We start from the raw sequence: 23,251 nt of genomic DNA, 5'->3' as shown, positions 1-23,251 counted from the left end.
CCCACCTACATTTTTTGTAAGAAAGCTATCGTATGGTTTTAAACTACCACATATTTATATTTTTAAGATTGATAATGAAAAAATGCAATTGTAGGATTGTACAAAAACAGAAATAGTGCGCAAAAAATAGGTTTTTAGGTAAATATGTGACAAAACACGAAAACACAAAATTTTACGCAATTTTATTTTTTTGTGTACAAAACGATTATGCCGTTTGTTTTTAAATTTGGGTGCCTAAATCTTACTTTAATAGGGAGTGTTTCCTCCTCTTGACCTAATCACTGCCTGCATACGCCTATTAAGTGAATTGATTAGCTTTTTAATGTCTTCCTGTGGGGTCCGTTGCCATTCTTCAGTTAGGGCAGCTTCCAGTTGATTCAGGGTTTCTGGAATTGGATTTCGTGCTCGAACCGTACGTTTTAGCTGGTCCCAGAGGTGATCTATCGGGTTTAAGTCCGGACTATTGGCTGGCCACTGCATAACTGGAATTTCGACTTCCCTGAGATACTCTTTAACAATTCTAGCGACGTGAGGTCGTGCGTTGTCGTGCATAAGTTGGAAATTATCCCCAATATATCCAGCGTAAGGCATCACATGAGGCTCCAGAATGTCCGTTATGTAAGTTTCAGCATTAACAGCACGATTACGGAAAAAAACCAGCTCTGTGCGTCCCGTCAAAGAAATACCTCCCCAAAACATTGTAGAGCCTCCACCAAATCGGACTGTTTCTTGAATGCAACACTGAGAGTAGCATTCTCCTGGCCTTCGCATGACGTTACGTCGTCCATCAGAGCCTACTAGAGACATTCGGCTTTCATCACTGAACAATACTGTCTCCCATTGGTCCAGTGTCCAATCGACGTGCTGCCTAGCAAATCGTAGTCTTGCTTGTCGATGGGATGCTGTGAGTTTCGGTCCTGTTGCTGGCTTGTGAGGGGTTAAGTTTTGCTCTCGAAGTCTTTTTCTTACAGTATTTTCACTCACAGACACTCCACGACTTTCTCGGAGTCTACCTTGAACGTCAACAGCCGAAAGATGTCGGTTTCTTAAAGACGTCCAGCCAATAAAACGGTCATCGGTCGGGTTCGTGACACGCCCCCTGCCAGATCCTGGTCTCCGGCGATACTCCCGTCTCCAAGTAGCGTTTGTACACTCTTCGCACCGCTGAACGACTTAATTTTAGTGTTCTAGCCACATTTCGCTGACTTAACCCCTCATGAATAAGAGCTACGACTTGAGCAGCTTCTGCTTCAGTAGTATCCATTTTTTATGTTTAAACTTATTAAAATTATTGTTTCAACAAAGTTTCATACACTTAATCAATAATAAACATCGAACCGAGATGACTCCGCGTTAAGAACTGGAAATAAACTAACCATGCACTTTGTGCACAAAGTAACGTTTTCTTATCAATACTTTAAAAATATTCCAAATATCCTCAATAACACTTACAACTCCTCCAAATCAATATCAAGTGGGTAATAAAATGTTAAATGTATGTCCCATAAGTAAAACAATCCACCTAGGTCGTCGCATAGTTAAGATAACAACTTTGTAAGTAAAAAAATACGGGTGGGTCGATTTTTTTGGCGGCCAGTGTATATGTGTTACTCACATGGAGTAAAACATCAAACTACCGCAAATGAAGTGCAGCCAAAAGATATAGTATGCACAAAGTAAAATATTGTATAAATTTCGAAGTCAAACTACCTGTCAAAAATTCACGCGAACATATCAATAATCTGACATTAAAGCATTATAATATCACCAAGCATGTAAATCGTTAATTAAAGTTAATTAATGATTTTATTTAATAATTCAATTAGTTTTTTATCCGTGATTAAGTTTATTCAGCCGCTGAAACATACGAAAAGTTAATGGTTAATGTTACGGGCGTATTAATTATAATTAAATTATGATTGCTTTTATTATACAAACTATAACAAATTTTAAGTAAAGATATATTAAGCGCAACAAAAACCAAGTCAAACATCCTTACTGATATTATAAACGTGAAAATTAGTTAGTTTTTTTTTTTATAGAATAGGAAGGCGGACGAGCATATGGGCCACCTGATGGTAAGTGGTCACCAAACGCCTTTAGACATTGGCATTGTAAGAAATGTTAACCATCGCTTACATCACCAATGCGCCACCAACCTTGGGAACTAAGATGTTATGTACCTTGTGCCTGTAATTACACTGGCTCACTCACCCTTCAAACCGGAACACAACAATACCAAGTACTGCTGTTTTGCGGTAGAATATCTGATGAGTGGGTGGTACCTACCCAGACGAGCTTGCACAAAGCTCTACCACCAATAGTTTTTTTGTTACGCTTTTGCGTTTTAATATCTCCACCGATCACTATGAAATATCGGCTACACATTGTCAGGGGTCAGAAAAGGACAGAGTATGTAACATCTCCTCTCTTCCCTCACACGCGGGTGAAGCTGCTGACGGAACTAGTAATAAAATAAATATACTTTTAAATACAAACTAAAACAAAAAAAAAGAATCGTTCGGATTCCCATGTTTCTATGTCCGCGAATTTTCCAGAAACTTCCATCCATTTTGTATGACTGTTAAACTAGAGTAATCTATGTGGTTATAAAGGTTGAGGTATATAATATAGGAACCTTGATTTAATTATCTTAAAGGTTACTTAATTTAAAGTCAAAATATCAATAAGAAGAAAATTTAAACAATAATATAACCACCTGAATCCCTATTTCGTTTTTCTTATGCAAATTTCCGAAATACAGTTTCTAAATCTGTCTTATGATAATCTTAAGATCAGTATAAAGAGAGTCGTCCAGGTCACTTGTTACAAGTGTAACTACATTCTGAACAAATATTATTCTAATGAAATGAGCTAAGGAACCATCTAGATAGCATTTTAGATTTTGGCATGCCGCCCAGTATACAGCCTCAATACAATAACGTTGCCTAGTAAAACGTTCAGCTTATTTTGCAGCCAGGTGAAATTATAATGAACTCTGTTATATAATGTTTAGCGATTTTTTTATATGCGACCAAACGTACACCACTACACAAAGACATTGCCACTTTAAAAATGACAGTAAATATCAAATGTTTATTAAAATGAATATTAAAAAAGACAGTAATAATTGTTGTGCCTTTTTACTTGCTTTCTCATCCTTCGGACCGAAACACAATATTACTAAACATAACCAAGCGGTACTTAATATATATAAAGGAGTTCGAACAAAGTATTATCTATAATGAAACTTTTCTTAATATATTTATGTGTATAAATATACACCCACTCATCAGATATTCTACTGCAAAACAGCAGTACTTGGTATTGTTGTGTTCCGGTTTGAAAGGTGATTAAGCCAGTGTAAATACAAGAACAAGAAACATAACATCTTACTTCCCAAGGTTGGTGGCGCATGGCGGTATAAGCGATGGTTAACATTTCTTACAATGCCAATGTCTATGGGCGTTGGTGACTACTTAACATCAGGTAGATTATATGCTCGTCCGCCTAAACTATAAAAAAGTTAAGATCTCTGCGGTGTTTCTATCAAATCTTATACTACTAAATACTCGCAATTCCGTCTATGCTATAAGCTATATGGTTATAACACGTCACAGTGCATCACGGTGCGCGTAACGGACGAGCGTAGCAGCTATTTTTTTCTTTTGTTCTAGGTAATAGTATATATGTTGCCTCCAATGGCTTCCTGTGGTCATATTGTCATCAGATTATAATGATCATTTATATCAAGAAAATAAATAAAGCCACAACTCGTCAGTACTATGTACGATAAAAGACGTGTGTGCGTGTGTGTGTTCAACGTATAAATGATAGAAATGAAATGTTAATGTGATTGTTTTATCAATTTCTTTGTACTTTTTTCTTTATCGAATGATATTAATTAATAATTTAAATTTTATTATAATAAAGTTTATTTTTCTTTAAGTTAGAGATGTAACGTTAACAAAACTGTTGATTTATTCAAAATGAATTTCCAGAAATGTTGGCGACGAATTGTATGCGCAATAATTAGCATATCTGCTTTTCAAATGCTAGGATATCATAACACTCGAGGCGGACGGCTATTATCCGTGGGGATATTATGTTTCACAGCCACATACGTTAATAAGCACCAGGTAGTTGGCGTGTATCCAAAGTACCAGATATTAAAGGACATTCTGCAACCGCTTCTAAATCATTTGGAAGTATGGCAAGAATAGTGCGAATATTAAATTCTAGTATAATACCTGAAATAAATTATGCAGTGGTCTTCGTAAATATATATTATCTTATACAATTTTGGTAAGAGTATCTTTTTATTAATAAGCTATGCATACTATTCTTGTGAACTTAATTATTGTTTAAAAATACTACAATGACTTTTTTGACGTTTCAATTATATGACCACTCGGCCAACCTGATAGTCGAGATGGCCTAGTAGTTAGAACGCGTGAATCTTAACCGATGATCGTGGGTTTAAACTTGGCAAGCACCACTGAATTTTTATGTGCTAAATTTATGTTTATAATTCATCTCGTGCTTGACGGTGAAGGAAAACATCGCGAGGAAACCTGCATGTGTCTAATTTCATTGAAACTCTGCCACATGTGTATTCTACCAACCCGCATTGGAGCAGCGTAATGGAATGAGCTCCAAACCTTCTCCTCAAAAGGGAGAGAAGGCCTTAGCACAGCTGTAGGACATTAACAGGCTGTAACTGATACTACTGAATAATATGACTTGTCATAAACTAAACTAAATGCATACATGAAAAATTCAATTTATTGTACAACTACACACACACACACATTTACATTCTCACAATGCTTGTATTCATCGCTGAACATCAGTCAATGATGATTTCGTTCTGACCGATTTCGTCCATAGCTGCTAATCTCAATAGAAACTAGCCATCTGCACGGGACATATAAGTGCACAAGTAAGTTTTGAAACACAGGTGTAACCTACACGCTCTTCTGTCATTCTTTTCAAGGACCAACGGTTTTACGTGCTTTCCGAGGCACGGGAGTCGAAACACATCCATTTTTTTATTTTTATAGAATAGGAAGTCGGACGAGCATATGGGCCACCTGATGATAAGTGGTCACCAACACCCATAAACATTGGCATTGTAAGAAATGTGAACCATCGCTTACTTCACCAGTGCGCCACCAACCTTGGGAACTAAGATGTTATGTCCCTTGTGCCTGTAATTACACTGGCTCACTCATCCTTCAAACCGGAATACAACAATACCAAGTATTGCTGTTTTGTGGTAGAATATCTGATGAGTGGGTGGTACCTACCCAGACGAGCTTGCACAAAGCTCTACCACCAGTAGGTACCAGTAGGTACAGTACCAACTTTCAGACTTTACGACGATTATTTATTTATATTATGAAAGCTGCTAACACTATGCGAGAACCATTACGTGATCAGAGTACAACGAAATATATGAAGCATTACCATATCTGAAATATGCATAATATTGTTGACGGGTTCTCTTGATTAATATATACCAGCAACGAGAACAGTTTATCGTTTTATGCTAAAATAAGGCACACAAAACTGTTCTGATTTAACAATGCAAATATCCACCAATCACAGTCTCGACGAGATGCTGGAATGGCAAAAACGGTTACCGTTTAAAAAACGCAGCGCTCAATATTTAAATTTAGTATTGTTCGTATTTATTTATTGATTGAATTGATAAAAAGAGGCCGATATGGTATAGCGGATAACATTTTAAATATTTTTTTTGCAGGTTCAGGAATTCATGGACAGGGTTCTCTTCTTTTACCTTCTGTTTAAGAAGAAAAAAAGCCTTATGTTATATTCAAGAGAATTGACGAATAACGTAATTTTTATATTAGATACATACTTTGAATTCTTGTATACATCAAAAATAGCAATAATACTTATTTATTTTCAATTTTGTTTGTAACAGCCTGTTTTTTTATTTATATTTCCAATAAAAAACGTTATACACTAGTAATAAGACAAATTTTACCACAAAGATAAATTACAAATATACTGAATTCTAAAAAATGTTTGTGGTTTAAGAATTTTGGTCACAAATATTAATGCGAAAAAGTTATTGGATTGTTATTACGTGTTAGCGTGGTGTAGACTGAACGAATTTCCTGTCAAAAATTAAAACTGGCCGTCTAAATACTGCAAAATAAAGTATTCCGTAATAATTACACATTATGCACTTAACAATTTCATAAAATTAGATAAAAGCTATGAAATTATTGCATTGCCATTGATTCTCAAAGTTCAAATTATTTATTAAGATATCTAAAAATTAGTAGTAATTAATTTTTCACGTGCTTAATATATATATCTATCAACAATCATTGGAGTACCTATTTACTGGAGGCCTTGGACCGGTTGCAGCGCGCAGTACGCATTATTGGCAACGTAAAGGTCACAAACACCCTTGAACCTTTACAATTGCGTCGCGAGACAGCAGCACTGAGCGCTTTCTATCGACTGTATCACGGCGAGTGCTCTGAGGAATTATTCTCTCTAATTCCTGCTTCCCCCTTCCTTCTTAAGTCCACGCGAGCTGGTTCTCGATGTCACCGCCTAACTGTGACATCAATTCCATCGCGCACCAAGAAATTTGGCAACTCCTTTCTTTGTCGCACTTCCAAAAAATGGAATTCCTTACCAAACTTCAAACGAGGCGTGAAGAGGCATCTTGCGGGCCGGCAAAGCGGGGACGGCTAGTACAGAACATTCTTCCCGACTGTACTGGCCGTCGTCGCGTTTGGACTCTACTACCACTTACCATCAGGTGGAGTAGAGTCATTTGCCATCCTGGCGCTTATAAAAAAAAGCGAAATGGAACATGCTTAACCTTAACAGGGACAAATCCTATCATAACAGTATGTTACGAAAAACATATGGTTCTTCGTAAGATAAGTTTAAAAACTGAAAAAGTCCTCTATAGAGGTTAAAATATAAATTACTAATTCTATGCAAACGGAAGCACGTATAAAATATATTATTACGTTAAAAGTATCTCTTGGTTATATTCATTCACATCTTTCTCGCCAGCAGACCGAGAACAGAATCACGGATAATTGAATCCGAATTGTCTTAGCATACGAATTGCCGTTAGAACCACCTCTAAACTATATATTTCCTTTACCGTCCCTTTTGTGGTTTCCTCATAACCCGCTCTGTGAACTTTGCTTTATGAATAGTTTGCAAAAGTTTACAAAAGCATAACTTTTCATATTAAATTAGAATTACAGCGGCATGAAATTGTAATCAGCTTATCCTAAAATTCGTGGCTTTGAAAGTTTTCTAAATAAAGACCTTGCTGCCTTTTACATTATATAATTTCTATGTTATTTTTATAACACTTTTTGAAATGACAATTGGAAACACTTATTTTATGAGCTGATTAATTAGTTTAGTTAAAGAAATAGTTATTTAATTTTAGTAAAAATTGTCAACCTCAACTTAAGAGTGACATTTACGCAATGCTGATGTTTGGTAGAATTACCGATTATTAGTTTTTGAAAGTTTTTAATTGCTAGCAAAACACCACGACATTGGATCGATGTAGTAAAATATTGAGTCCAAAACATAAAGCCATAGAACCCACAGAGTAATAATTCGCTTCACATTTTTCGATAGCTACTGTCCATCGCATACATTGTTTTCAATTTTTTTGTTGCGGTCACTGTACACCATAGATTTTATTTTTAGAATTTAGTCTTTATTTTTTAGGTAATAAGAGCTATCTGTGTGACAGTTAAAGATTCACCGTACCGACAATTTATTCACTCGGACAGATAGCGTCCCCTCGCTTTTTTAGCTCGAAGCAGTGCTTAAATAATTGTCAGTTTTCCTTTGTTCTTGTTTCATTGTGAATTTGTCAGGCTAAATTGTCATCGTGCAATATATAAATATAAATTATATACCAGCCGTGATTGCTTAGAAGATAGAATACTTTAACCGAAAATTTTTGAATACGCGAGCATCATTGGATGGGACGAGATTGAACTAAACATTCCCTTAATGACAATTTTTAAAATATATTTTGTTTACAGACAAAGTAATGAGAAATGAGCTTTAGAAAATATATGTATATTTAAATATACATTCAGTTATTTTGGTAAAAGTAAATTGCGATACTGAAAGGTGTCACTCAGTATTTTTATGGGCCTGTACTTACCTTTATATGTCAATATTATATGTGTAACACTTTGTGTCAGTAATGGATTAGGTAAACTGATTTAAATATCAGTTGCAAGATTCGGTTACATATAGTTCTTGTGGACAATACAATCACATATAAAAATATTATTGGTTTTAGTATATGAATTGGATAAAAGCTTGTTTTTAAAAAGGTTGTCGTTTCCATTTTAAGTTCTTAAAATATTTCTATTGTAACATTTAAGTCTTCAGTACTTCCAAGGAGTTTATGGCATCAGACATTTATAGCGCTTAACAAGGCGCTCACGGTGTTCGGTTTTGTATCGTTCAACTTTCTCTGCATTATTGATCATGAAAGTTGGTACGTTTCGTTATTTTTAAGTTAGATGTGAATTTTATTGTGCATTCAATTTTATTGTTATAGGACTTTGCCTAAAAGACTATATTCGTTCTTCAAATAGAAGCGGTTTAGGTGAGTTTTAATTTTAGAGCTTAATATCTTCTTCGGTATTTTATCACGGCGGGACTACTTATGTTTAAATATACTTATAATTATCAATCAAAGATCTTATGTATATCCACAATACAATTGACTAGTTGAATAGAAACTGAAAAATATTATATAAAGACGAGAAAAAATACTTAAATGTTTAAGAACACTATAATTAAATTTTAATAAAATTATCGTTCAGAAATTAATGTACATAATTCATCGGGACAATGACAAACAAGTTTTGACTTGTTTATTGTTGAAGTCTTTGCCTAAAAAGAGCCGTTTGATGAAGTAAATAAGTTAAAAGATTCCAATGTCTTCAATCCGAGTTGTCTTTGTAAATGAAAAATATTTTAGTGCGAAAGTTTGCGATGAAGATTTAAATATTGTCTGAATTTTAGAGGAATGTAGTCACATGATTGAACATTTGGTTCAACAGATATACCTAACATATCTTTTAGCATCTACTTATATGTATCTACTTTTAAGCATTTATTTTTTCCACGTTTTTTAAATCTATAATAGGTAGGCCGGCTCGCAATTGGGTCACCTGATAGTAAATGGTCATTAACAAACTTTGGTATTGTTTACAATACAAGCCAGAACATTTAATTTTATTCATCATTTTAACATATAGGTATGTTAAATGAAATCTTGTTTTTTATAAATGATAATGCTCTGACGTAGAAATCCTGGAGTCACCAGTTTTTTTTATAGTATAGGTAGGCGGACGAGCATATGGGCTACCTGTAAAAGTATAGTAAGTGGTCACCAACGCCTATAGAAATTGGCATTGTAAGAAATATTAAGCATCTCTTACACCGTAAATGCGCCAATAACCTTGGGAGAAAAGATATTATGCCCTGTGTCTGTTCACTCACCCTTCAAATCGGAACACAATAGTTGTAAGTATTGCTGTTAGCCTAATCAAACGGACTTGCACAAAGGCCGAACACCAATTTACGGTTTATGTGGAACCAACAATGTTTTTGAGTAAACTTAAATACAGTAATTGTTATGTAGTTTATGATTTGAATTTTACTAAAGCACAGTAACAGCCTGTTAATGTCCCACTGCTGGGCTAAGGCCTCCTCTCCCTTTTTTAGGAGAAGGTTTAGAGCTTATTCCACCCCGCTGCTCCAATGCGGGTCGGTAGAATACACATGTGACATAATTTCAATGAAATTAGACACATGCAGGTTTCCTCACGATGTTTTCCTTCACCGTCAAGCACGAGATGAATTATAATCACAAATTAAGCACATGAAAATTCAGTGGTGCTTACCCGGGTTTGAACCCACGATCATCGGTTAAGATTCACGCGTTCTAACCACTAGGCCATCTCGGCTTAACACAATAAATTGTATTTTTTTAAGATTTTCTTTAGCTTCACAGAACGCTTGGGTGTCAGCTACGAACTGAATTTTTAACCAGTTCTTTTCAACCGATCGAGTTAAAATTTTGAACAAACTTTGGTATTGTTTACAATACAATCCAGAACATTTAATTTTATACATAGCCCGTTTGTTAAATGAAATCTAATTTTTATAATTGATGCTCTGAGGTAGAAATCCTGGAGTCACCTGTTTTTTTAAAGTATAGGTAGGGCTTATGGCCACCTGATGGTAAGTGGTCACCAACGCCTAGAGACATTGGCATTGTAAGAAATGTTTACCATCATCACTTGCATCGCCAATGCGAAAAGTTTTTCTCCTGCTAAATACCAATGGTTTATAATGCAGTGAAATGGTATAAACAATAAGTGCGCCATTTTAAAATGTAGCGAATCAACATCAAAGTATACTTTTTACAAGAAGGCTTTTTATAAATACTTCTGAAGATTTGTCATTTTAGGTTCGAGATGTAGATTCTACCGAGAAGAACAGGCAAAAAACTTACTTAATATATAATACATTTTCTATTGGTATCTAGATGTAACTGACCATTAGGTGTGTCACATGATAGGCTGTATATATTATTTAATATAAAATTACATAATACTCATAGGATAGGATAGAATTTACTGGTGGTAGGGCTTTGTGCAAGCTCGTCTGGGTAGGTACCACCCACTCATCAGATATTCTACCGCAAAACAGCAATACTTGATATTGTTGTGTTCCGGTTTGAAGGGTGAGTGAGCCAGTGTAATTACAGGCACAAGGGACATAAAATCTTAGTTCCCAAGGTTGGTGGCGCATTGGATATGTAAGCGATGGTTGACATTTCTTACAATGCCAATGTCTAAGAGCGTTGGTGACCACTTACCATCAGGTGGCCCATATGCTCGTCCGCCTACCTTTTCTATAAAAAAAAAAAAAAAAAAAAAAAAAAAAAAAAAAAAAAAAAAAAAAAAAAAAAAAAAAAAAAAAAAAAAAAAAAAAAACCAAGGACAGACATTTTTGTGCATGAACATGTCTGTTTTTCCTGAGACTGGGTGTAATTATCTTTATAAGTATGTATTTACAAAAGAAAAATAGTTTAGGTAGTGTATCAGTTGTCTGGTTTCCATAGCAAAAGCTTTGTACAAGCTTAATTTGGGATCAGATGGCCGTGTGTGAAAAATGTCACAGGATATTATTATTATTAATTATATATGGTTTTAATTTTCTTATGTTTCGCTTATTAACTTTATTAACTGATCTTGAGTCGTGCTGATTGGCCATACTGCTTAAAAGGCTAAAACGCGTTATTTTTCAACGAATTACGCGAACCCCTACGGGCCGAAATGAATTAGTTTGAAAGTAGGTCAGAAAATTTTCCCTCAGCATTACATTTTTGCATAATGTGTTTACCTTAAGTTCATAAATTTATCAAGTTACATTTTTTGTCAACGTTAAAATGTTAATTCGTTTGAACTTTACTTTTTACTTTATCTCCAAAAAACTATTCCGTGAGAGGACTAATCTTTTTTCAAAGCACAGGTATTACGTAAACACAAATTAGAAACTGCGTCAAATTCGTTTGTGACAAAACGAATTTTAATTGCAGAAACATTGGCGAGATATAAGAGATGCTTAAGTTTGAACGTTTTAACTTTTAAAATATATTCATATTTATAATTTCTGATCTTTTAAATGGAAACAATTGAAATTGGAAATTTCTTTTTTTTAATAAATTATATTTATTTTAATTTTGCTTACTTATATTGAAGTAATCTTTAAGGAATCATTTATAATAAATTCAGTCATGAACAAGCCTTAATTGAATGGCTCAGATGGCCGGTCGACCATGTGATTGTGGAAAGTTACAGAACAAAATATATCAGAAATGACGTCAGCGTTTTATAATAAATAAATAAATTTATTACTTATATATTTATTATTATTATTATTTTCTTTTTATAAAGTTTACAACAACGTTTTAAGAACACGCTATTAACCGTAGGTGGAACGCAGTCTGTAAAACGCAGCAAGGTATCCACGACACGAGCTTGCTAGTATAGATGCCACCAGAAATACAATTATGATATCTTTTCAGCAAACAACCCAACTATTGTATCAAGTATGTCATATTTTGCTGTATAAACTTTTTTTTTTTTTTTGATATAAGTATCATTTAAGTAACTCTATCCTGAATATAATAATAATAATAAATAATCTTTATTCACATAAAAAGTTACAAAGTATAATGAAGTCCCTGATTTCTGAGCTAGGCTGAAAGACCTGTACATGTTACAGAAATCAGTGTCCTCTCTCATATTTTAGTGACATATCGTTCTATGTAAATAAATGATAAATAATTATTTCTTACTGTATACTAGAGTGGTGTGTGTAGGTATGTGTGTGTTTTCATGTGTGTATATGTGTGTGTTTTCGTGTGTGTATATGTGTGTGTGTGTGTATATGTGTAATTTGTTTCACAAAATATTATAGCAACAACAGTTCAGTTTGTTCATAATCTAGTCCTAGTAGCCAATTTTTAATAATTACTTTAGCTTCAAGATTACATAAGGGGTGTGTATTTTTTATTTTATTTATTTTGTTATGCAAATAAACTGCTTTAAAATCATGTTGTCGTTTGGCTGAAGCTGTTCGACATATGAAATGACTACTATTAGAAATATTTTTTCAGTATAAAAAAATCTGTTCCGTCAGTAAGTAAAAATATTGAGCCCACAACGATTTTGACTTCCGACGGATGAGAGTGTAATAGTGCGAGTGTACTAACTGTGGCACTATCATGACAAAACAATAACGCACCATTTGGATCTAGGACTAAAACGACATCTTATATGCTAGCCATTAGACTAACGCATAATTAAACATTCATGTTAATTAAATAAGCCGAGATGGCCCAGTGGTTAGAACGCGTGAATCTTAACCGATGATCGTGGATTCAAGCCCGGGCAAGCACCGCTGAATTTTCATGCGTTTAATTTGTGTTTATAATTCATCGCGTGCTTAACGGTGACGGAAAACATCGTGAGTAAACCTGCATGTGTCAAATTTCACTGAAATTCTGTCACATGTGGAATACCAACCAACCCGGAGCAGCGTGTTGGAATAACTCTTTAAAAAAGCAGAGGAGGCCTTAGGCCAGCTGTGGGACATTCACACTACTGTTACTATTCACAGGTTACTAATTAAAAAGAAAAAAATGTGTGTCCGAAGATGTTTTGCCGAAATGGAGTGCTAATATTAATTAATGCAAGTAATTTTGTTTGTTAAAATAAAAAAATATTTACAATAAAATTCCAATTATAGAAAATTATAATGAAGGATTACTAATTATTGTCAAAATGTTACGCTATTACGACGGTACGTTATTAAAAATTGAATTTTAAAATAATCTTTGATGTCATACACATTTTTCGCTAATAGTTTGAGCTACAGATATATTTTTTAATTTTGATTATGGTTAGAAATCACGAGCCGAAAAAAGCCGAGATGGCCTAGTGGTTAGAACGCGTGAATCTTAACTGACGATCGTGGGTTCAAACCCGGGCAAGCACCACTGAATTTTCATGTGCTTAATTTGTGATTATAATTCATCTCGTGCTTGACGGTGAAGGAAAACATCGTGAGGAAACCTGCATGTGTCTAATTTCATTGAAATTATGCCACATGTGTATTCTACCAACCCGCATTGGAGCAGCGTGGTGGAATAAGCTCCAAACCTTCTCCTCAAAAGGGAGAGGAGGCCTTAGCCCAGCAATGGGACATTAACAGGCTGTTACTGTAGAAATCACGGTCTGGCTAATGATTATTATAATATAATTAATAGATATTTGTATTTGATTTAATGCATGATTATTAAACTTCTCGCGTGTTATATTTACCACATGGCATTTCTGAATTTTTTAGTTCCGAGGTTTTAAACAGTCGTTAAACGCATATTAGGGGCGAATTGCTGTTCGTGCATATCAAAACCGATTTGAATGATATTGAGAATATATAACCTTAATATGCCTTAATCAAGATAATGATTATAAACAGCCGAATAATAAACTCCGAATAAAGATCTTGCTTGACTTGGTATGTTTTATATTTCATTGTACAACGAACATCGTGATATAACTTTTATTAAACTCATTTATTATCTCATTACAGTATTTGAAATTAATGATTTAAATATTATTTTGGTGTGTTATTTTTTACAATATTAGAAATAGAATGAAATTGATAAGGAAGAATTGATTTGTTTGTATATGTTACATTTGTTTTTTTTAGACTGATATTTTTTCCTTACGCTTTCTTATAAGAACACAATTTTTGTTTTACTTTTTTAAATTACGAATTCACATATATTTTAATTTATGATGCTTAGGACCATTCAGTCACTTAAAATATTTAGATTCAAAATATGCAGAAGGATGACATATCTGTTAAGTTATATTTATATGACAAAAGTTTATAAAGTTAATATCACTGTTGCTTATTAACTAATACTTAATTCGTTTAAAAAAATCACAACTTACAAAACAACTGTATTTAAAAATATTAACGTTGAAAGAGATAAAAATATCGTTCGGTTTATAAATCCGGATTTAACCGGCTTCGAGTATTGCAGATGACGTGGAAGCGTAGCCGTGACAAATGGGAAGCGGGATGATGTCATTGATGATAATAGTCGATAGAGGTTAAGTCCCTTGAGAAATGGGAAAATTCGACAAAAAAAATATCAGAATGTAACGCTGCCTTTTACGGTTTTAGGAAATTTGTGGCGTTGTAGAGCTTACTTTGAAACATCGATTACTATTAGGGGTTTGTCAGTGTTTTATCACAGCGTTTTAGAAACTATTAAAGGAAAGGGTCCGTCTACATGCGTTTAAAAATTATTATAGTTAGGTATATGCAAATTATATCGTTTATGAACAGTAACAGCGTGTAAATGTTCCACTGCTGGGCTAAGGCCTCCTCTCCCTTTTTGAGGAGAGGGTTTGGAGCTTATTCCACCACGCTGCTCCAATGCGGGTTGGTAGATTACGCATGTGGCAGAATTTCAATGAAATCACACATATGCAGGTTTCCTCACGATGTTTTTCTTCACCGTCAAGCACGAGATGAATTATAAACACAAATTAAGCACATGAAAATTCAGTGGTGCTTGCCCGGTTTGTACCCACGATCATCGGTTAAGATTCACGCGTTTTAACCTAGGCCATCTCGACTTTTTACCGTTTATGATATTACATCATATTGTGAGCATTGTTTAGCGATAGAAGAAGTAATTGTTAAGTAAAATGGGCTTGAATTAAAAAAGGTAACATTGCAAAAACATTTATTCTAATTTTCTCTTCACGGCGATCATAATATATCTTGAAGCGCAACTTTCACATTTATAAGGATAGATTTAAGTTATGCCAATTAGATTTTTATCATACTAGCAATGCGATTTTAAGTATCTTGACGCGGGCAAGGACTTGTTTTGAATAAAGAAACATTTTAAAAAAAAAACCGGTAAACGTTACAGTAACATTTCAATTAAATAACTTAAACTTAATTGATAAATAATTACGTATTAAAACATTCGTAAAAGTATTTGAATATTTCTAAATTTCATTTCCCGTTTAAGATATCTTGTATGTCTTCGTGGATCATGTATTTCGAAGAGTTTCCCTTTATATTTTAAAACGAATATCATAAATTCAATCGTAAATCTAAAAGTTTAGAGCCAACTATCTTCAGCACTTAAAGCCGGACACTTGATATTTATATAAGTTCGACTTTCTTAGTCTTATATTGCAGAGAAGTTTTATAATATATTTCAAAATTTATGATTGGATGAATAATATTAACGCCTTATCTCTTGATATCCAGCAACTTGTGACGTAATCACAAATTAATTAAAAAAAACGTTAGTTTCCTAGAATGACTTGCATTTCATCTGATGAATTGTTTATTCTTCTTTCCTTTATATGAATCTATAATTTATTTGTATATTTATTGTAAACATGTTAACAAATTTACGAAATGTTTTATTAGTTTCATTTCGATTTGTTTGCGTTGCTATTGTATTGAGAAAGCAAAACATTATTTACAACGTATTAATTACAAACATTAATATCAACGACGTGTTGCGAAAAGTTGCACATTTTCCTTTGGCAGAGCGCAGCTTAAAATATTTTGTAAGCGTGTGCTTGAAATATATATACTATAGTATATTTACACTGTCGTATAAATCATATTATGTTATATTGCAAGAGAAAGAGAGAAATTATATATAGTTCCTCATATCTTTTTAAATCATACGAAGTTCTCATTTGTCGCTTGTCGTTGATCATGAGTTCAAACCCGGGCAAACACCATTTAATTTTTATTGTGTGCATATACTGATTTTTTTTTTCCTGAATGAATGTATGCTGTTGGCCTTTACAGCGTCACCGGGCGTTGGGACGAGTACTAGACTCCGCCTTGAATTTCGAGCCGTCTCGGGCTCTACATGACGTCCATCCTGAGAATGTCTCCTACGAGATCGCACCTCGGCTCTGGACGTAGTCGGAGGGGTAAAATATATACTGAATAAAATTCCATCCCTTATATATCCACCTAAGCTCCAACCATTCTAGCGAGAACAGTATTTACCCAGCGGTTATACATTAAGAGACTGTTGATAAGTTATATAAAATCTGAGTAGAACTTTATCAAATATAAAGTCGATAGTTATAGTAGAGATCAAATCAAACCCACACAAATTTAGTTTTTCCATTATTCTGTCAGTACACAGATTCATTTTAGCGTGTCACTTTTATATTTCAGAAATAAAAATCAACCGAACGTGTTCGTATCGAACGTCCACACTTTTAGATTAAATTTTTGTGGTTTTCAATTTGTTACTAGAACGATATATTCATACATATATGAACATATCTCGCTTTTTCTGAATTTGTGATATTTGGCAACTTTTTTAAATTCTGAAACGTTCTGAAAGTATAAGATTTTAAATTTAGAATTTGTGAATTGATAATTCGATTTTTTAAAACGTGTGGATTTCGTATTAGACAATTTTCAACCAGTATAACTATATAGTTATACTTTTAAGTAATTATATTACATTCCGTAACTATGTTTTTAGTTAAAATCGTCGATGGTTTCGCTGCAAATATATTTTATCATGTATATACATAGTCTTTGGTTTTTAAATACCTTTGGTATATAAATACTCCTGATATATATATTTCATATTTTATTTGAAATTTGATATTTTATTAACAATTTGTGGAACCCTCTTGTAAAAGTATGAACGCTATACAATTATTATTACTGTAGTCGTTTCTCGACTCGACAGAGCTAATACATTAAGTTTACATAGCTTTTTTGAAAAGAGTAACTATTGATTTTCTTGCCGATTCTTCTCGATAGAATCTACAATTGGTGTTAGTTTTACATTTAATATTATCTTGAGTAAGAAGTGATCGTAAAAACTTGACACGTTGTTTGTCGTAATTTTATGTAAAATATTGTTGCCATCCTTATCTAATTAAACATCCCATCACACTGACACCACAAGTGTGAAGTTAATAGATATATACATCAAATTTCAAAGCTACGTCATCATCGTTCACAAGAGGTCTTACTTACCTCAATGCTTGTACGAAATATGATTTCATTGTGACGAAGGAAAAAAGACATTTCTGTCAACTCAGAAATTATCGAGCGTGCGCTCTTAGTTAATTAAAAAAGGATTCTTTGACACTTCGGTAACTACTATTTCTTTTTGGGTTCCTCGAAGCTAGCTCGTAGGATGTCTCTATTCTCGCTAATTACAGAAATGGCTTCACACAAGTTGCCTCGGCTGCCTCTAAGTCGTTCGGTAACAACGCTTTTAAGTGACTTTAAAAACTTCATAGTTTCTTCTTGACTTACAACAGCTACCCTTACGTTTATTCCGATTTCTGTTACAAAAATTAGTGTTATGGATATACAAGAAAATGGGACAAATAATCGCCGTTGAAGCTATAGTTAATCCCATTAATATTATAAATATTAAAGTTTGAATGTTTTGTGAATAACTCGTAAACGAATGAAATTAAATTTATATAAGACAGTTACTAATATAAAGTATTGTTAGTGAAAAAAAAATAGAGAACACTTATACTGCGAATATATAAGTGAAATATCACTCATCACGAGATCTCTTAAACTAACTTAAAATTTGTCACAGTTACTTCCCCGATGTAGACGCTCATTAAGAACGGATTATACGCAAATCCTATCCATAAAACATACGATTAGCTAGTGTATATATATAAAAACGTAAGTTTTACGTTTCTATGAGGTGCCAACATAATATTTTATGCTACGTTTAAAGTTTAACTTCCTCGGAAGTGAGCTGTGAAGTGAGCAGCATGAATATGTATGTATGGATAAGCACTTCTTTGTTTTGTCGCTGAAACTACTGCTGGTATCGCTAAAAGTGTATTATATAACATAAAAAATGCCTATTGCGTTATTTCTCTTATAATTTTACAATATTAGAATGGTTCAACATTATTATTTTAAGAAATATACTAATATTGAGAATATGATAGACCATATCTCACTTTGAGAAATATTCTATATTTATCTTTGAGAAAAACCTAAATTAAAAAACCTAAGTCTCTAATTTCACCGGAATTGAATAAGTATATTACCTTTCAAGCGAGTCTGGTTTTCTCTTGACCCGGACTGAAAAAAAAAAGATAATTACACCCAGACTCAGAACAAACAGACATGTTCATGCACACAAATGTCTACCCTGGTTGGGAATCGAACCCACAATCTTCGTGAAAGGCTCTACCAACCACGCCAACCGGTTCGTCATCAATGGAAGAAGTTATGATATGATTCATTACGCAAATAGAGTTATATGTAACCGTAACAGTAACAGCCTGTGAATGTCCCACAGCTGCGCTAAAGGCCTCCTCTCCCTTTTTCAGGAGAAGGTTTGGAGCATGTGGCAGAATTTAGTGAAATTAGACACGTGCAGGTTTCCTCACGAAGCTTTCCTTCACCGTAAAGCAAGAGATGAATTATAATCACAAATTTAGCACACACAAAATTCAGTGGTGCTTGCCACGAACCCACGATCATCAGTTAAGATTCACGCGTTCTTACCACTGGGCCATCTCGGCTTACATGTATTACGATATAAATGTTGTATGTACATCGTTACTCTACTCGTGCGAAGCCGGGAAGGGTTGCTAGTAACAATCCGATTTTAAGTTTTTTAATATTAGACCCAGTTATCCTTCTTACAGTAATGATAAGAACTTACACGTTAGTATCTTACACGTAAAATGAAAACGGACAAGTTGATACGACTTTGATTCATATATGCTTTAAATGTTATAATAATTATTGTCAATGTCGCATTTAACTTTCTAAAATTATATTCGGCGAATATCAAGTTTGATGTCACAGAATCGCTCTGATGAATGAACCGTTGAGAAATGTACTTATTTATTATATATTCCAATTAATCTGACGGCTTTCAATTTGGTCCTGCATAATACAGAGATCAATAAAGTTTAACACTACAAACAACATTGATGTATGTAAAATTAATCATTAAGCAAGGGTAATTAAGTTCGAAATCGCTTGAGTTATTCAGACACATTATACAACTGTAGCTTTGAGTCCTAAACAGTAAATATGGAAACATTAATTTTACACAGTACCGTATAACAGCGTTGTATTAGTGCTGTATAAATGGGATTATTTACATCGCAACGGAACGGATACGATACGATATGAGATAATTACGTACCGCGATAATTACTTCTTATTTTATTTATAAATACATCGTAATAATCAATACTATAAAGTAACAGCCTGTTAATGTCCCACTGCTGGGCTAAGGTCCCCTCTCCCTTTTGAGGAGAAGGTTTGGAGCGGGTTGGTAGTAAGTAATTTTCTTTAAGATTTTCTTAATTTTAATATATTATATATATTACAAAATTGAAACAAATATAACGCGTATCACTAAATAAATAATCGTACATAACATATATACAATTTATTCTTTAATATTGACAATAATTACGTAACGTTTATTCAGTCGGATCGTGTCGCCCTCGTATCGTGTTACACTAAAACGCTTTAAGGGTTGTCGTGCACGGATGGGCACTAATGATTTATTAACAAGCAACACACGATGTAGAATTACCGCTTTGGGCTTGAATATCAAATACTACCTCTTTTTCATCGTTCATACTTTGTTTAGACAGCTTTATAATGTGAATCGAAGTCTTTATCAGTTGTTGTAATTAGATTTAATTATACGAATATTATAAATACGAAAGAAAGTCTGTTTATCTGTTACGCTTTCACGGCTAAACTACTGAACTTCTACTACTACTACTGATTTCAATGAAATTCAGTACGAAGCAATCAAGCAAATTCTATCGAGGGGGTAAAATCGGATATGAGGGTGTGTGTGTGTCCAAAACTCATTAAATAACTCATACCAATTTTACGTTATAATTGTGTAAAGCCATTGCATATGGTGTTCAAGAACGGGGCGACAGGTTCAGTCCTGCGGTTGATATATTTCCGGTCGTATCTGATGGCCGTCCCGTAGGACGACGAGCTTTAGAAAATAGAGGGAGTATCGGTCTACACACTTGTGCACAATATTATTACATCCAGTGGAGTCGACTTGGAGATTGGTTGTCACTTCCACCCATGACGTCATCGTGGTGTTGAGAAATACAAACTGAAGCTGATATTTTCATAATGAAACAATGCTCCTATATCCCTTTCTTAAAGTTAAAATAACCAAAAATCTAAATCTAAATAAAGCGCAGTAGTTTTGGCTGTGCGATGACAATAGTCATGACAATCGATATTACAAATAAATATGATCATTATTTAATATAGAAAGGCAGCCAATTGACATTTCCAGTGTTAGGAATATTAAACATACTCTGGAACTAAGATAATAATAATAATATCCTGGGACATTTTTCACACACGGCCATCTGATCCCAAATTAAGCTTGTACAAAGCTTGTGCTATGGAAACCAGACAACTGATATACTACATATACTACTTTTCTTTTTGTAAATACATACTTATATAGATAATTACACCCAGACTCAGGACAAACAGACATGTTCATGCACACAAATGTCTGTCCTGGGTGGGAATCGAACCCACAACCTTCGGCGTGAAAGGCAAGTGTTCTACCAACTACGCCAACCGGCTCGTCAAGATATTACAACCCTTACAGGACTGGCTCGATGGCACTTCAAACGGAAACACAGTAAAACTATTAATGACTATACTATGTTATTTTATATATACTATTGATTTATATGTTATAAAATCTACGTATAAATTACTCTTCGAATTGTTCTCCTACATTTTACATAACATGAGCTATGTCTGGTTTATATATACTGAGTTATCTTCTTACGATCCCCTGTGACATGTACCGCCTCGAGGCATCCATTGAGCCTTTGTAGAAACGGCAGAAACCAACGAAATATTACTTATTATTTTTTAAAGGTAATTTATTGTATTTAGTGCTTTTATTATAAATATTTAAATCCATTTCTTATAAAAAAGAAATTTGAAAACAACATTTAAAAATTAGGACTGTTTTTCAATGATAAGAACATTTTAATAAAAAAATAAATACTGTCAATAGATTTTGTAATAAATCATAGGTTTATAGATCTTATTGTATTCGAAATAAGGATGAATTTCCGTCAATCAACCTAAAGCCGAACGCACAAAAGGAAATAAATTTTTAACCAACTCGATTTCCTTCAAGAGGGTAGATGTCCCCTTTTCCTCCTTTGATGTTATGATTAGGTTTATTTTGTATAATGATAACAGAAATATGCATTTTAGATCCCCAACGAAATGCCGGGACATCTTCAAAGTGTTTTATCAGTGAATAAAGTTTGCATTAGGTTTTGCGAGATAAGTAACTCGATACAGAGATAAAGATCTCTTTGTGTTTAAAAATTCATAACTTAATATTGTTTTCATGTCAAACATTGTACGATAAGTATTCGACTTAAAAGATATCGTTTAAAAAGATGAACTAGCAGCTCAGTTTCTTAACATTATAACGAATATTATTAATCTAAATTAAGCCGAGATGGCCCAGTGGTAAGAACGCGTGAATCTTAACCGATGATCGTGGGTTCAAACCCGGGCAAGCACCACTGAATTTTCATGTGCTTAATTTGTGATTATAATTCATCTTGTGCTTTACGGTGAAGGAAAACATCGTGAGGAAACCTGCATGTGTCTAATTTCACTGAAATTCTGCCACATGTGTATTCCACTAACCCGCATTGGAGCAGCGTGGTGGAATAAGCTCCAAACCTTTTCCTCAAAAAGTGGAGAGGAGGCCTTTAGCCCAGCAGTGGGACATTCACAGGCTGTTACGGAAATTATAATTACCACGATATTCATTCATAATATTATTTAAATCACAAAGCAATACTATAGATACATACTAAAAAAACGATGTATCGATTTTGATGAAGTTATTCATTGGATGGGAGTTAAACAAAAAACTTAAGTTTATTTAGTCTGGGATAGACTATAAGCTAGTGGATATTTTTGTTTACTACTATTATACTATAAATATAGTTAGAAAAGCAAATTTACCAAATACGAGTATTAGTAACTTGTATTATGAAATCATAGACATTAGTATCGTATTAATTATAAATAAATGTCTTACTGGTGGTAGGGCTTTGTGCAAGCTTGTCTGGGTAGGTATCACCTACCCATCTCAATATAAAATACTATCATATATATATTGTGGGTCAATTTTGTAACTGAATTCTTAATCAGTACCACGCTCGATTGAGCTAAAGCTTTATAAAACTCTGCTTGAAAAAATTACCGCCGATTATTTAAATATATCTTTTTTTTTTTTTATAGAATAGGAAGGCGGACGAGCATATGGGCCACCTGATGGTAAGTGGTCACCAACGCTCTTAGACATTGGCATTGTAAGAAATGTCAACCATCGCTTACATATCCAATGCGCCACCAACCTTGGGAACTAAGATTTTATGTCCCTTGTGCCTGTAATTACACTGGCTCACTCACCCTTCAAACCGGAACACAACAATATCAAGTATTGCTGTTTTGCGGTAGAATATCTGATGAGTGGGTGGTACCTACCCAGACG

General features: G+C 33.9%; 1 protein-coding gene and 2 long non-coding RNA genes across 4 annotated transcripts in view; 1 reads left to right on the top strand and 2 right to left on the bottom strand.

Moving 5' to 3' along the window:
• The window catches only part of LOC126769574 (uncharacterized), a 114,853-nt gene extending 111,342 nt beyond the window's left edge, over window positions 1-3,511 (top strand). The window contains exon 3 of the long non-coding RNA XR_007669400.1: window positions 3,490-3,511. This is a non-coding gene — a long non-coding RNA (uncharacterized LOC126769574). The remainder of the gene's footprint in view (window positions 1-3,489) is intronic.
• Window positions 1-23,251, bottom strand: part of LOC126769428 (uncharacterized protein CG43867) — a 327,165-nt gene that overhangs the window by 75,248 nt on the left and 228,666 nt on the right. The window lies entirely within an intron of this gene.
• The window catches only part of LOC126769573 (uncharacterized), a 32,485-nt gene continuing 30,266 nt past the window's right edge, over window positions 21,033-23,251 (bottom strand). Inside the window, exon 2 of the long non-coding RNA XR_007669399.1 lies at window positions 21,033-21,252. This is a non-coding gene — a long non-coding RNA (uncharacterized LOC126769573). The remainder of the gene's footprint in view (window positions 21,253-23,251) is intronic.

The sequence above is a fragment of the Nymphalis io genome, chromosome 7 (genome assembly GCF_905147045.1).
Source record: "Nymphalis io chromosome 7, ilAglIoxx1.1, whole genome shotgun sequence".
Classification (NCBI taxonomy): domain Eukaryota; kingdom Metazoa; phylum Arthropoda; class Insecta; order Lepidoptera; family Nymphalidae; genus Nymphalis; species Nymphalis io.
Note: the sequence above shows the minus strand (reverse complement) of the source record. Positions and strands in the feature narration are given on the sequence as shown.